The following is a 17377-nucleotide window of genomic DNA, read 5'->3' as shown; positions in this document are numbered from 1 at the left end:
CTTATAACGTTAGTTTTGGGCAGCAGGGTTGAGTAGCAGTAGCAGGCCAGCTAGTTATTTCAATAGGAGAACAACAAGTGGCTACCTTGCTAATACTTACTCACATGAATTCCTAAATCATTGCTAAGAAAATTGAAAATGACTACAGTTTCTACTGTTCATTGTTTTCAGGCTGGTTGCATTGGTCCTAGCTAGGTACCAAGCTAAAGCTAGCTAGTTACCCCAGAAGTTGCTGATAACATCTGTATCAAATATATTTACAAACATTTTTGATCCTGCTCGTTTGATCCTGATCTAATCTCAAATGCTCACACGGGCGTTTTCACATTCGTTCGAAGAAATAATGCCTTATTACCAACACGGTATTTTACAACTGTGACAGTGATCGTAATGGCGCTTGGCTTGCACGTGTAAATTCAGCACACACAACATTCTATAATATAATTGTGTTATTTGACGTGTCAAATTAAAAGCTTATTTGACGTGTATCTTTTTTGACACACAAAGACCCAAACGGCGTTCCATATGAGACAGAATTGTGTCGAGGCACAGTTCTGGGGAAGGGTACCAAAACATTTCTGCAGCATTGAAGGTCCACAAGAACACAGTGGCCTCCATCATTTAAATTGAAGAAGTTTAGAACCACCAAGACTCTTCGTTGAACTGGCCGCCCGGGCAAACTTTTTCAGCGGCAGAGACTGGGAGACTAGTCAGGATCGAGGCAAATGTGAATGGAGAAAAGTACAGAGAGATCTTTGATCAAAACCTGCTCCAGAGTGCTCAGGACCTCAGACTGTGGCGAAGGTTCAACTTCCAACAGGACAACGACCCTAAGCACACAGCCAAGACAAATTCAGGAGTGGCCTCGGGACAAGTCTCTGAATGTCCTTGAGTGGCCCGGACAGCTGTAGAACTTTTTGAGGATGTGGGGACCCATGCCAAATCTTTTTGGAGTCGTGTTTGGCCACGCAGTCATGGGTGAACAGGGAGCACAGGAGGGGACTAAGTACACACCCCTGAAGGGCCCCAGTGTTGAGGATCAGCATGGCAGACGTGTTGTTGCCTACCCTTACCACCTGGGGGTGGCCCGTCAGGAAGTCCAGGATCCAGCAGCAAGCTTAGCAGCAAGCTAAGCCCAGGCCCTAGCACATTGTTGTTAACAGGTTTTCCAACTTGGTCATAAAATCATGAAACAATTGGTTAACAATCGTATTTTATTATTCTAAGTCTTACATTGTACTTATTCACATTACAAACCATTTTAAACAGGACAAAATGTTGCTTTTGTATTTCGTGTTGCTTTCATTTTGGCTGCAGACAGGGAGAGAGGTGAGAGGTCAGTGTGACATCACTTCTTAGTGGTGAGAGCCCAGCGTTTTTCATTAAATACTGAACCAAAATATTAACTTGCTAAATGTTTCATTAGTTGTTTTTTTTGTATGACAATTTTGTAGAAGCAAGATGTCAATGGGAAGTGACATTTCACTGACCTCTTACTTCTCACAATCTCCTGCACAGCCTAAATGGAAACAACATGATGTTTCTGTCCTGTTTTTATAAGGGTTGTAATATGCTAAATTTGATTAAACCACATCAGGGGGTGACTTTTGAGGTCTCGGAAAAATCCAAGAAACGTAGATTTTTTAGTGTAGTTGCCATTTAATTCAGTGAGCATGCCCTTCGCTGTTGTTTGGTTAGCTGGTTTTCTGTAGTGCAGTAAGTGCACATGTGATGTGATTCGGCCGTCAATGGAATGGGTGGAGTAGAAGGACAGCAACGCTCCGTATTATTTAGAGCCCCATGAAATGACACCATACAGTATATACATTCTACAGACCCTACTGAGTATTCCCTGCTACTGCACCCAAAATAGTTCTTGCTCTAAGCCAATCTGTATTCCATATACAGTGATTCGCATTGGGGGCATTTATTTGACCTTGGAACATGTTTTAAAACCTACATTTAATGCAAATGTAACTTAAATATGAATCATTGTTCATGTTCAGACAATTATTTTTCATATTTCATGAATGGTTATTGGCGCTTTTCTACTGTTAATGTGGGGGACTTATATTTAAAACATTTCAAAAAGTTTGTCACCCGGATGTACTTTTTTTAGTGTTGCTGACAAGACGCTAATCATGTGATGAGGTCGCAAATCAAATGCCCCACTTGTGCTGCCACTGGACAGCAAAAAACAAGTTAACATTTGTTTATTGTAATTTAAATTAGTAGTAGTTAAGCATTGAGTTAGATTACATACTGTAGCTACCTCAATCATTATTTCAAATAATTTCGGTGACTTCACAGCAATTGCTAGCTAGCCGAAATGTAACTAGCTAGCAGGCTCAGCTAAATACAAATCCCCCTAGATACAGCCACATCTCATATGTAAATGAAAGAGGAATATAATAATACAAATTTAATGGAGTTTCACATCTTCCCATTTAGAGTTTCTGGCGCAGCACAGAAATGCCCTTATCCAGATGGTGTGACAAAGGCATTTCCTAACAGACCTGCAAACTTTGTTACTTTTAAGGTTGGAACCAACATGCAGTACCTCCAGCAGGAAGAGAGACAAGCACCATTCGTCCGACAGCTCAGGGACAAGCTACACTATTCACTTCCCCGTGTAATGTTCAATGTAATTGCATTGCTCAACTTTTTAAAACTGTATTTATATTGTTAAAATTGTTAGTGATAATTCCCTAAGTGTTAATACATTTGTGTTTACATCATTATGTATGTGTATGTGTTATGAATGCCCAAAGGTGTCTGATTTTATAATAAGTACAGCGCCATATGATATCAGGCATTTATGTATGTGTTAGGAATTACCAAAGGTGTCTGACCTTATAGTGTATATACAGTGTCATATGATATAAGGCATTTATGTATGTGATATGAATGACCAAATGTGTCTGACTTCATAGTAAGTACAGCATCATATGATAGAAGGCATTTATGTATGTGTTATAAATGATCAAAGGGGTGTCTCACTTCAAACTAAGTATTACAGGACACTACATAAAGTGTCAATAAATAGGTTATTAATATTATGCTGATTTATGAAGGTTCCCTCATGATCCACAGGTTACTGTGGATAAAATGGTGCCGGAGAAGAAGGAAGACATTTGTGTTTTTTTTAGTTTATTTGCGTTGCTTGTAACTTATTTTTTTACTTATTTTGTACATAATGTTGCCGCTACCGTCTCTTATGACCGAAAATAACTTCTGGATTTCAGGGCTGTGATTACTCCCCACAGACTGGCAGAATCCTTTTTGTCCTTTAACAAGTCTGACGAGCCCGACGCAAACGATATACTGCTTTCTCGGGAACAGGCCTAGATCCCTGTGATATGCGTGAAGAGTAGGCGGAGAAAAAGGGGCCAGAGTGCGGGCTGCCTTCTGAGAATTTGTAGGCGATCAAATAAACCCCCACTTCCTTCCATTCTGCTAGCAAACGTGCAATCTTCGGAGAATAAAATCAATGACCTACGCGGAAGATTGAACTACCAACGGGACATTCAAAACTGTAATATCTTATGCTTCATGGAGTCGTGGCTGAACGACGACATACAGCTGGCTGTTTTTATGCTGTACAGGCAGGATAGAACAGTGGCGTCTGGTAAGACAAGGGGTGGCGGACTATGTAATAATTATTTTATTGTTTTTTACCCCTTTTTCTCCCCAATTTTGTGGTATCCAATTGGTAGTTACAGTCTTGTCTCATCGCTGCAACTCCTGTACAGACTCAGGAGAGGCAAAGGTCGAAAGCCGTGCGTCCTCCGAAACACAACCCAACCAAGCCGCACAGCTTCTTGACACAATGCCTACTTAACCCGGAAGCCAGCCGCACCAATGTGTCGGAGGAAACACTGTACACCTGGCGACTGTGTCAGATGCACTGCGCCCGGAGGAGGAGTCTCTAGTGCGCGATGGGACAAGGACATCCCTGCTGGCCAAACCATCCCCGAAACCGGATGACGCTGGGACAATTGTGCGCCACCCCATGGGTCTCCCGGTCGCAGCCGGCTGCGACAGAGCCTGGACTCGAACCCAGAATCTCTAGTAGCACAGCTAGCACTGTGATGCAGTGCCTTGCGCCACTCAGGAGGCCCAGACTTCTTTTGTAAATAACACTTGTGCACGATGTCTAAGGAAGTCTCGAGCTATTGCTCGCCTGAGGTAGATTATCTCATGATAAGCTGTAGACCACACTATCTACCTAGAGAGTTTTCATCTGTATTTCTCATAGCTGTTTACATACCACCACAGTCAGAGGCTGGCACTAAGACAGCATTGAATGAGCTGTATTCCGCCATAAACAAACAAGAAAAAGCTCACCCAGAGGTGGCGCTCCTAGTAGCCGGGGACTTTAATGCAAGTAAAGTTAAATTCATCTTACCAAATTTCTATTAGCATGTTAAATGTGCAACCAGAGGGAAAAAAACTCTGGTCCACCTTAACCCCCACACACAGAGACGCATACGAAGCTCTCCCTTGCCCTCCATTTGGCAAATCTTACCATAATTCTATCCTCATGATTCCTGCTTACAAGCAAAAATTAAAGCAGGAGCACCAGTGATTAGATCAATAAAAAAGTGGTCAGATGAAGCAGATGCTAAGCTACAGGACTGTTTTGCTAGCACAGACTAGAATATGTTCCGGGATTCCTCCAATGGCATTGAGGAGTACACCACATCAGTTATTGGCTTCATCAATAAGTGCATCAATGACGTCGTCCCCACAGTGACTGTACGTACATACCCCAACCAGAAGCCATGGATTACAGGCAACATCCGCACTGAGCTAAAGGCTAGAGCTTCCGCTTTCAGGGAGCGGGACTCTAACTTGGAAGCTTATAAGAAATCCCGCTATGCCCTCCAACGAACCATCAAACAGGCAAAGCATCAATACAGGACTAAGATCAAATCGTACTACACAGGCTCTGATGCTCGTCGGATGTGGCAGGGCTTGCAAACCATTACAGACTACAAAGGGAAGCATAGCCGAGAGCTGCCCAGTGACACGAGCCTACCAGACGAGCTAAACTACTTATATGCTCGCTTCGAGGCAAATAACACTGAAACATGCATGAGAGCACCAGCTGTTCCGGATGACTGTGTGATCACGCTCTCTGTAGCCAATGTGAGTAAGACCTTTTAACAGATCAAAATTCGCAGGGCCAGACGGATTACCAAGACGTGTACTGCGATCATGCGCTGACCAACTGGCAAGTGTCTTCACTGACATTTTCAACCTCTCCCTGTCCGAGTCTGTAATACCAACATGTTTCAAGCAGACCACCATAGTGCCTGTTCCTAAGAACACTAAGGAAACCTATGTGAGAATGCTATTGATTGACTACAGCTCAGCGTTCAACACCATAGTGCCCTCAAAGTTCATCAATAAGCTAAGGACCCTGGGACTAAACACCTCCCTCTGTAACTGGATCCTGGACTTCCTGACGGGCCGCCCCCAGGTGGTAAGGGTAGGCAACAACACATCCTCCACACTGATCTTCAACACAGGGGCCCATCAGGGGTGCATGCTTAGTCCCCTCCTGTACTCCCTGTACACTCATGACTGCACGGCCAGGCACGACTCCAACACCATCATTAAGTTTGCCGATGACACAACAGCCTGATCAACGACAAGACATCCTATAGGGAGAAGGTCAGAGACCTGGCCATGTAGTGCCAGGACAACAACCTCTCCCTCAACGTGATCACAACAAAGGAGATGATTGTGGACTACAGGAAAAACAGGACCAAGAACGCCCCCATTCTCATCGACGGGGCTGCAGTGGAGCAGGTTGAGAGCCTCAAGTTCCTTGGCGTCCACATCACCAACAAACTAACATGGTCCAAGCATACCAAGACAGTCGTGAAGAGTGCACGACAAAACCTATTCTTCCTCAGGAGTCTGAAAAGATGTGTTATGGGTTCTCAGATCCTCAAAAGGTTCTACAGCTAGCTGCACCATGTAGAGGATCCTGACTGGTTGCATCACTGCCTGGTATGGCAACTGCTCGGCCTCCGCAAGGCACTACAGAGGGTAGTGTGTACGGCCCAGTACATCACCGGGGCCAAGCATCCTGCCATCCAGGACCTTTATACCAGAAGGTGTCAGAGAAAGGCCCTAAAAACTGTCAAAGACTCCAGCCACCCTAGTCATAGACTGTTCTCGCTGCTATCACACGGCAGTCTAGGCACCAAGTCTAGGTCCAAGAGGCTTCTAAACAGCTTCTACCCCCAAGCCATAAGACTCCTGAACACCTTTTCAAATGGCTACCCAGACTATTTGCATTGCCCCCCCCTTTTACACCGCTGCTACTTGCATTTGTGTGTCTGTGGGAGTCAGAACCAAGATGATTTGGAGTAGTCCAACCTGAGACTACCGCACCAGGTATTCTTCTTCTTTTCCCATGCTGGAGACCAAGGCTTGATTAAAACCTGTTACAATGGTGCCAACATTTTGTGGCTGGTCTTTCAGCGGGGGAGTGGGTGAATGTGTCAAAGACCTGACTGGGCCCAGCACTGCGCGGTATGGCTAGTTTTTATTGTGTTCGTGTTTGTGTACTGAGGAACATGTAACTTGGTTCCAGAAGAAAGACACTTTCAATTTCTTTAGGTTTCATCAAGGTAATTGTTTCTTCGTGTAACGTCCTCCCCATGCTATTGCACACACAGCACATATAAGCCTGGGATATCAATCAAAGTTGGCCTAAGTGCTCCCACTTAGACCACTCCCACTCCCACTTAGACCATAGAATTCCATACGAGTGACATTACTGAGTAAATAATTTGTCATCATCAGTACTTAACACAGATAAAAAGTCAGAATTATTGCTAAACCCATTTCCACAATTTACCTTCTTAAAACTTGATTTTAAACCTAACCCTAACTAATGAAGGCCAAGTTTGATGCGTTGGTTCACCAGACCTGTGCATTTGTGTATGGGAATGAGATTAGGTGTAATGTGACTAACATGAAATCACTTCAGAGCATTTGCCATCCTTTAGCACAACATGTCACCCTTTATAAAGCGCATGTTTATATCATATTCGACATAGGGAGTTATGTCACATTTGACATTGGTGATTGTGACACAGTTATGCCACATTTATGAACCCTTTATAAAGCATGACATACGGTTATAAATGCTTTGTAACACATTGATGTAGTGCTTATGAAGGCATTATGAAGACTTTATGAAGCCTTTATAAGCTGATGTAATTTAAAGCAGGACCTTTAAGGGTAATATTTTCATTATGTGTTGTGTGTGTATTATTTTACGTTTAAGTGATTTATTTTCAAATACATGCTTTATGAATGGGAAAATAGAAATGACAGTACATTGACTGCATAGAATTCATACATAGACCCTTCATGTGTGTGTTATAGACCAGTATGACCAATATTATTGTGATATGGAGGAGGGCTGTTAATAATTTCCGAACAAATTATGATATTTTTAACCTTTATTTAACTAGGCAGGTCAGTTAATAATAAATTCTTATTTACAATGACGGCCTACCCTGGCAAAACTCGGACGATGCTGGGCCAATTGTGCGCCGCCCTATGGGACTCCCAATCACGGCCGGATGTGATACAGCCTGTATTCGTGCCAGGGACTGTAGTGAAGCCTCTTGTACTGAGATGCAGTGCCTTAGACCGCTGCGCCACTCGGGAGCCCTATATGACCCACAACTACATGATTTGATCTGTAAACTTTACCCTGAGGAATCATCCCTGTGGGGATTTTCATACACCATTGACCTCAGTGAGAAGAAGGTAAGTAGCGGGCAATACCTGGGATCGGGAATAAGCTTGACAGTCGAGAGTACCTGTTTTCTCTGTTCTTTTCCAATTTCTGAAGTGGGCTGCGCCACTGACGAGCTGTCCTAATCAGCTCACTAGCCGGTGGGGGGAAATGGGTCTGGATACAGGCTATATATTAGCATAAATTTCAAAATGTGGTTTGGCCTATTAACATATTCACTAAAACTAGTATGGCAGAAGCAAACTTTTGAGAACAGCCATAATGATGACACTACGCTGTCATTGTAATGATGCATCTATTAAGATACTTATATGAGCGCTTGCATAGCATGTCATGAATGCACTGTAGATATGCTATGGATATATTTACTAACCTTTAATAATGCTGTTGGACCTGTTATAACACGCTAATTAAATGCTTATAGATGTGTAATAAATGCATTATGGCGATGTAGTCAAGGGTCCATAATAAAGCATTTATAAGGCATTTACAAACCATTTTATCACCATTTACTAATCATTACTCCCACATTTGTAAATGTTATAGTGCTGAGCGATTACTGCTTTTTGGGGTTGGTTCAGTTTCGGTTAGATTCTTACAAAATAATCACGTTTTTTTATTTCGGTTTCGATATAATTTTTTTTTACATGTAATGCACTATGTGGGTTGAAAGCTGTAACAACACAGAATACAAACATTTATAAAAGTCCCATGATGGTAGTGACTGCCCATTACTGCTTATCACTTATTAACCATCATTTATTCTCGTTACTTACTTAAAATATTTCAGTTGTGTATATTACATTTGTTTTATTTGATGACTTTATTATTTCATTCCAAGTCATCATCTCATCTCTATAGAGCTGCTGCCTATGCAGCCTGACAAATTCACAATTTTGTAGTTCTTCAGAGTAAATAAGGCATACTTTTATGGATGCTGAATACCAACTATTGATCACTTAGATCATTTCAGGTAGAGATACCTCACAAAGCAACAGCTGCTCTCTATATCACGACCAAGTATTCTTCTGTCTCTTCTTTAGCAGGCGTAAAAGAAACAGACTGGACAAGTAGATCCGCAATGGATTATGATCATTGTAGTTCATTACCACGTTTTATACGCTACACTTTGTAGAATATTGGTCTGTTGGAAACTACAACTCACACAGTTCAGGCTGGATCTGATTTATTGAGCTCACAAAAAAAAAATGAACAAAATGGAATTCAAATAATTTAACCGAAGTCGGTCAATTAGTTGTATAAAAACCAAAAAATCTGACATTTTGGTTAATTGCTCAATGTTACTAAGCTAGTTATTCACACATGTATATATTTCCTTAAACATCCTTGTGCTTATTTTTTTTCCAGGTACACCCTGTATATAGCCACATTATTGTTAGTTTATTGTGTTCTTTTTTTACTTTAGTTTATTTAGTAAATATTTTCTTAACTCTATTTTCTTACAACTGCATTGTTGGTTAAGGGCTTGAATGTAAGCATTTTATTTTATTTATAAAGTATTTATAAAATATAAATAGCACTCACTCTAGATTAGGGACTGCAAAAATACTTTATTAATGATAAGTAAATGGTTTATTAACGTGGGAGTAATGATTAATAAATGGTGAACACAATTTATAAATGCCCTATAATTGGTTTATATGAACCCATTTAAAATAAACTCTTACCGGTGTGTCTAAAACCCAAAGTTTCACTTGGTGTTACTCAATTTAAATGAAGGAAAATAACATTACACCAAATTATTAACCATATCACTTTAGTAAATTATTTTTAAATTGTTAATTACCTTAGATTTGAGCATCTGTGGCCTCCATTTAAAAACATCCTCAATAACCTAAGATTTCTCATTGGTGTTACCATCATTGGTGTTAGTACTCTTACTTGTGGCACAATGATATCCTAATGGTAAAAATGATTTAAAGTCATTATTAAAAGGTACAATATGTAAGAATGTTTAATTCAAAAAGCTCTAAACAGCCATAATAAAGTGGCAAGGGTCAAAGAAAAATGCTTTATGGATGGGTGGGCGTTAATCAGCGACAGTTTAGCATTTCAAAGTTTGCGAGTTTGAGTCGCGTTGGGGACAACTGTTGCATTTTAGCTAACCCTTTCCCTATCCCCTTTTCTAAACTTAACCCAATTCACCTAACCTGCTATTACCTAACATGTGTTGTTTTAGTTCTCCTAACCTTTGTTGTTAGTTCCCCTAACTTAAATTCTCGCATCATTTTTTTTCATTGTTGTTATAGCGCAACAAGCAACCGGTCTCAGAAAAAGACATACAATACTATGTGTCCTCGAAGATGTATAATACGTTACAACATCTAAATAATATGCTATTGTACGACTGGTTAAGACGTATGATACTATACGTCCTCAAATTCATATGATATTGCATGATTGCTATTCCATTCATATTGTATATCATGGTGGAATATGAGCGAAAGGGATAATTATAGAGCAAGCAATGCAATCATCACAACATAGGTTGTAATATGGCTTTTTTCTGTTTTTGCTTCCCCAATGATGTTACCCACGCACCGCTACTGACACAAACAAACACTTTGCTTCTTGCATAGCCAACATGGGGATGTGATTCTGGAATAAATGAAAAACAAATTAAAAATTGAATCCCCTCAACATTACTACAGAGATCACCTCTTCACACATCAACACTTGCTATTCATGGTTGTACGTTTCGTCACAATATTGTTTTGAATGTTCTTTTGAAAACTGATGACTGACTTAATGTTCTATTTAATGCAGGCAATTCAAAAGAAGGCAAATAATTAGTGGGAAAACCTTTTTGTCATCATTGTGATGTCGCCAGATTGACTGTAGATGTAGTATAACTTTAGCTAGCTTGCTAAAATTGAGTTGACAGCACATGATTTTAGCAAGCTAATGCTATTTTTGACTAACTTTGCCATCTCTAAAGTACATTTGACTACATCATAATGACGGCAAAGTTGTTTCCTACTAATTATTTTCCTACTTTAACAATGTCATCGTATTTCCAGGCCACTAAACTGTAATTTAGACGAAACAATCATTATCCACGTTCAGAATGACTGCGCACCACTCAATGAAGATATGATTTGTAAACATATTTACCACAGACTCTACATAGCAAATTTGCATTTAGCAATGTAGGTTGGCTAGCTAGCTCGCTACCTCGGTTAGCTTTCCACTACGAGTCAAAAATATATAGCCTAACGCTTTGCTGGAACATAGTACGATTAACTTTAGCTGACTAGCTAGACAAAAACCTTGGTAGAGTCTGAATGGTTTGAGCCACAAACTATTAAAAGCTAGCTGAGACACTCATGAACACGTGTAACATGTTTTGCTCAATGATGCTCATGAGCTACACAAGAGTTGTTAGAAGGAAGGCGGTTCTTCTTCATAGAAGATCATAGGAAAACCCGGGACATAGTGTCTATAATGCAATAATAAGATCACATAGTTGCTGTCACAAACTCCAAACTCCACACAGTTGTCACAAACTAGTTGGATATTAATTTCCCACTTCTGTATTTACAGCATTCATATAAATTCATTTTTGTCAGGTTTTTGCTTTGAGACCTTATTTTTTAATAATTGTTTTTGTCAATAAAATTCATGAATGCAACTGTTTATGTCAAATTGTTTTGTATTCTACTTGTAGCCCTGGTTATCCTGAACAGTAAAACACTTAATTGTGATTTTGCTGGGGTCTCAGGACTGACAGGATTATAAACATCAAATACACTACAAGTAAAAAATGTCTGGCATTGCAGGAAAGTTCTCCTGTAGATGCTCGTCCTGCTGGTCTGTTGCAGACAGTCATTTGTGAAATATACAAGATTAGAGAAAGCAGACTGCATGTGAGGTGGCTGCTTGGGGGTGATAGTGTTGTGTTGATGACCGTCCTCCCTCTGGTATGGTAGATTGTATAGTGGCAAAAGATATCCAGGTCCAAGTGGCGTCTTTAGATGGTGTTGATGAACTTGTGGCAGGGCGTCTTTAGATGGTGTTGATGAACTAGTGGCAGGGCGTCTTTAGACGGTGTTGACGAACTAGTGGCAGGGCGTCTTTAGATGGTGTTGATGAACTAGTGGCAGGGCGTCTTTAGACGGTGTTGATGAACTAGTGGCAGGGCGTCTTTAGACGGTGTTGACGAACTAGTGGCAGGGCGTCTTTGGTGTTGATGAACTAGTGGCAGGGAGTCTTTAGATGGTGTTGATGAACTAGTGGCAGGGAGTCTTTAGATGGTGTTGATGAACTAGTGGCAGGGCGTCTTTAGATGGTGTTGATGAACTAGTGGCAGGGTGTCTTTAGATGGTGTTGATGAACTAGTGGCAGGGAGTCTTTAGATGGTGTTGATGAACTAGTGGCAGGGCGTCTTTAGATGGTGTTGATGAACTAGTGGCAGGGCGTCTTTAGACGGTGTTGATGAACTAGTGGCAGGGAGTCTTTAGATGGTGTTGATGAACTAGTGGCAGGGCGTCTTTAGATGGTGTTGATGAACTAGTGGCAGGGCGTCTTTAGACGGTGTTGATGAACTAGTGGCAGGGCGTCTTTAGATGGTGTTGATGAACTAGTGGCAGGGCGTCTTTAGATGGTGTTGATGAACTAGTGGGAGGGCGTCTTTAGATGGTGTTGATGAACTAGTGACAGGGCGTCTTTAGATGGTGTTGATGAACTAGTGGCAGGGAGTCTTTAGATGGTGTTGATGAACTAGTGGCAGGGAGTCTTTAGATGGTGTTGATGAACTAGTGGCAGGGCGTCTTTAGATGGTGTTGATGAACTAGTGGCAGGGTGTCTTTAGATGGTGTTGATGAACTAGTGGCAGGGAGTCTTTAGATGGTGTTGATGAACTAGTGGCAGGGCGTCTTTAGATGGTGTTGATGAACTAGTGGCAGGGCGTCTTTAGATGGTGTTGATGAACTAGTGGCAGGGCGTCTTTAGACGGTGTTGATGAACTAGTGGCAGGGCGTCTTTCGATGGTGTTGATGAACTAGTGGCAGGGCTTCTTTAGATGGTGTTGATGAACTAGTGGCAGGGCATCTTTCGATGGTGTTGATGAACTAGTGGCAGGGCGTCTTTAGATGGTGTTGATGAACTAGTGGCAGGGCGTCTTTAGATGGTGTTGATGAACTAGTGGCAGGGCGTCTTTAGATGGTGTTGATGAACTAGTGGCAGGGCGTCTTTAGATGGTGTTGATGAACTAGTGGCAGGGCGTCTTTAGATGGTGTTGATGAACTAGTGGCAGGGCGTCTTTAGATGGTGTTGATGAACTAGTGGCAGGGAGTCTTTAGATGGTGTTGATGAACTAGTGGCAGGGCGTCTTTCGATGGTGTTGATGAACTAGTGGCAGGGCATCTTTCGATGGTGTTGATGAACTAGTGGCAGGGCGTCTTTAGATGGTGTTGATGAACTAGTGGCAGGGCATCTTTAGACGGTGTTGATGAACTAGTGGCAGGGGACCTGCCTCCTCCCTATGGTACAAATGTGGAAAGCTTAGATGTGTGCTTATACAGTTTGTGGTAATGTGTTATGTGTGGCTTATGAATATTAAGTCCTTATATTGGCCTAGATGCCCTTCAAATAAGGTGTTCCTATGTGGAAAAGATAGCAGAGTAGTCTAGCGGTTAAGAGTGGTGGGCCAGTAACCAAAAGGTCGCTGGTTCGAATCCCTGTGCCAACTAGGTGAAATATCTGGCAATGTGCCCTTGAGCAAGGCACTTAACCCTAATTGCTCCTGGAAATTGCTACATTGTTATAGTATATCTCAATATATGAGATTATAAACAGAGGCCCTGACTCCCTGTTATCACGACTACTCAGTAACACAAAGCAGGTTAAGGGATTAACCTGATACGACAGGGCCAAATCCCCATACAACACAGCAATCTCCTCACTACACTAGCTAATGTGGGGTGTTTTAGTGTCAAATGGCCACTCAATGTCAGCTACATGAGTTCTATATGGTGCTTGTGCTGGAGGAGAGGGCAGCTATTCATATACTTTATGTAAAGCTCTTTCAGGTCAGTGCAGGATATAGGCCTACTGTAAATGCTTGAGTGCAACTACATCCATTTTTTGAGGGAACGTTGATCTAAGGGAGGTATCATTTAATGGAATTGTTCAGCGTGACAGCATAAATTGCTATTCAATTGATATGAATGGAAATCCGCTAAAATATCACGAGAGTCTGAGATTCAAAATAACAGAGTAATGTGATTTTGTTTAAACGTTAGAGAGAGCAAGACTTGTATTTGGGTACTTACTTGCTAATAACACACCAGAGAGTATCATTCCCAACGAGAATACAGTGTTACACATCTACCATGACTGGACCGTTTTCCCTCTTCAGCATCGTCAATAATCTCCTTTAACGTTACTGACGATGAGCACTTCTGAAATGAATTTAATTGTCTCTCAGGTTTCAGCAGAATAATATGCATAACCTTAACTTTTGATGTTGGCAGAGAAAAGACAAGGGAGCAGAGCAGGGGGTGGATGGATGCGGCTGGCTGCTGCATCTTTGAATACATTCACCTCACTGACAGGCTATATCAAGAGGTTCCCATGGGGGCCTTACCTGCTGTTTGTTTTTTCAATATTTACACAGCAGGGCTTCAAGCTGAGAATCAGGAGTGTGTCTGCGTTTATTGCATTGGACTGCCTTTTCATATTAATAGTGAGTTGACAGCACTCTGATAGAAAGCCTACACATCAGACAACTCTATGCAGAGTGTAGTGCATGGGGAAAAAAAGGAACTACTATAGTTTAGGGATGAGAGTCTAACTAATGAATCTGACCTTCAGTGAAATGCTGTATATATTTAGTGATTTTTACAGGGGTTGATGGTGGTAGAGATCTACAGATCTTATAATGAGAATGTGACCAGTGGGCCAGCCACTATTGTTAGTCTACTGCTCCTTTTCTTGGTGGTAGTGACTCATACATCTCTTCAGCCTTCAAGTGGCTCGGAGTAAACAACAAGACAACAAGATACAATAATAAGAAAGGAGTAGGAAGGAGGCTCTTAGTTGTGTCGTATGAGGAAACTAGATTTTCATTAGACAAGGCCTTAGCCTTCTCATGACACATATTCTAATGTGGCCTTTTTTTCTACAGACCATTGTGTCTCATCATCCTTACTTGCACATGAATGCATTCTCATTATAAAGCATTTGATACTTTGCATCCCTCTTTTTTACTGTGCCAGCAAACACTATCATTAAGTAATACGCATGTGTTTACATGAAACTCTCCTCAAGCTGTCACGTAAAGTGAGTAGCTTACTGTTGGAGATGTCAAGATACAATTATGATTTGCTTTTACATCTGACTCATGGGTATGACCTAACAACAGTTTTTATTTGATTTGTTGATTTTACCCCTGGTAATGTCTGATGTTGAATAAATAAAGAAAGTGGAGCAACTCAAGAGCAAACCCAAAACAGTCATTATCAAGGAGATTACAAAAAGAAAACCAGCCCCGTCGCGGACCAGGATGTCTTGCTCCCTGACAGACTAAATAACTTTTTTGCTCGCTTTGAGGACAATACAGTGCCACTGACACGGCCCGCTACCAAAACCTGCGGGCTCTCCTTCACTGCAGCCGAGGTGAGTAAAACATTTAAACGTGTTAACCCTCGCAAGGCTGCAGGCCCAGACGGCATTCCCAGCCGCGTCCTCAGAGCATGCGCAGACCAGCTGGCTGGTGTGTTTAAGGACATATTCAATCAATCCTTATCCCAGTCTGCTGTTCCCACATGCTTCAAGAGGGCCACCATTGTTCCTGTTCCCAAGAAAGCTAAGGTAACTGAGCTAAACGACTACCGCCCGTAGCACTCACTTCCGTCATCATGAAGTGCTTTGAGAGACTAGTCAAGGACCATATCATCTCCACCCTACCTGACACCCTAGCCCCACTCCAATTTGCTTACCGACCCAATAGGTCCACAGACGACGCAATCGCAACCGCACTGCACACTGCCCTAACCCATCTGGACAAGAGGAATACATATGTGAGAATGCTGTTCATCGACTACAGCTCAGCATTTAACACCATAGTACCCTCCAAACTCGTCATCAAGCTCGAGACCCTGGGTCTCGACCCCGCCCTGTGCAACTGGGTCCTGGACTTCCTGACGGGCCGCCCCCAGGTGGTGAGGGTAGGTAACAACATCTCCACCCTGCTGATCCTCAACACTGGGGCCCCACAAGGGTGCGTTCTGAGCCCTCTCCTGTACTCCCTGTTCACCCACGACTGCGTGGCCATGCACGCCTCCAACTCAATCATCAAGTTTGCGGACGACACTACAGTGGTAGGCTTGATTACCAACAACGACGAGACGGCCTACAGGGAGGAGGTGAGGGTCCTCGGAGTGTGGTGTCAGGAAAATAACCTCACACTCAACGTCAACAAAACAAAGGAGATGATTGTGGACTTCAGGAAACAGCAGAGGGAGCACCCCCTTATCCACATTGACGGGACAGTAGTGGAGAAGGTGGAAAGTTTTAAGTTCCTCGGTGTACACATCACGGACAAACTGAATTGGTCCACCCACACAGACAGCGTTGTGAAGAAGGCGCAGCAGCGCCTCTTCAACCTCAGGAGGCTGAAGAAATTCGGCTTGTCACCGAAAGCACTCACAAACTTCTACAGATGCACAATTGAGAGCATCCTGTGGGGCTGTATCACCGCCTGGTACGGCAACAGCTCCGCCCATAACCGTAAGGCTCTCCAGAGGGTAGTGAGGTCTGCACAACGCATCACCGGGGGCAAACTACCTGCCCTCCAGGACACCTACACCACCCGATGTCACAGGAAGGCCGTAAAGATCATCAAGGACAACAACCACCCGAGCCACTGCCTGTTCACCCCGCTATCATCCAGAAGGCGAGGTCAGTACAGGTGCATCAAAGCAGGGACCGAGAGACTGAAAAACAACTTCTATCTCAAGGCCATCATTTACATTTACATTTAAGTCATTTAGCAGACGCTCTTATCCAGAGCGACTTACAAATTGGAAAGTTCATACATATTCATCCTGGTCCCCCCGTGGGAATTGAACCCTGGTCCCCCCGTGGGAATTGAACCCACAACCCTGGCGTTGCAAGCGCCATGCTCTACCAACTGAGCCACACGGGACCGACCACACGGGACCGACCACACGGGACCGACCACACGGGACCGACCACACGGGACCGACCACACGGGACCGACCACACGGGACCGACCACACGGGACCGACCACACGGGACCGACCACACGGGACCGACCACACGGGACCGACCACACGGGACCGACCACACGGGACCGACCACACGGGACCGACCACACGGGACCGACCACACGGGACCGACCATCAGACTGTTAAACAGCCACCACTAACATTTAGTGGCCACTGCCAACATACTGACTCAACTCCAGCCACTTTAATAATGGGAATTGATGGAAATTATGTAAAAATCTATCACTAGCCACTTTAAACAATGCCACTTAATATAATGTTTACATACCCTACATCTCATATGTATATGTATATACTGTACTCTATATCATCTATT

Source organism: Salvelinus namaycush, chromosome 15, assembly GCF_016432855.1.
Source record: "Salvelinus namaycush isolate Seneca chromosome 15, SaNama_1.0, whole genome shotgun sequence".
Classification (NCBI taxonomy): domain Eukaryota; kingdom Metazoa; phylum Chordata; class Actinopteri; order Salmoniformes; family Salmonidae; genus Salvelinus; species Salvelinus namaycush.
This window is presented reverse-complemented; position numbering follows the sequence as displayed.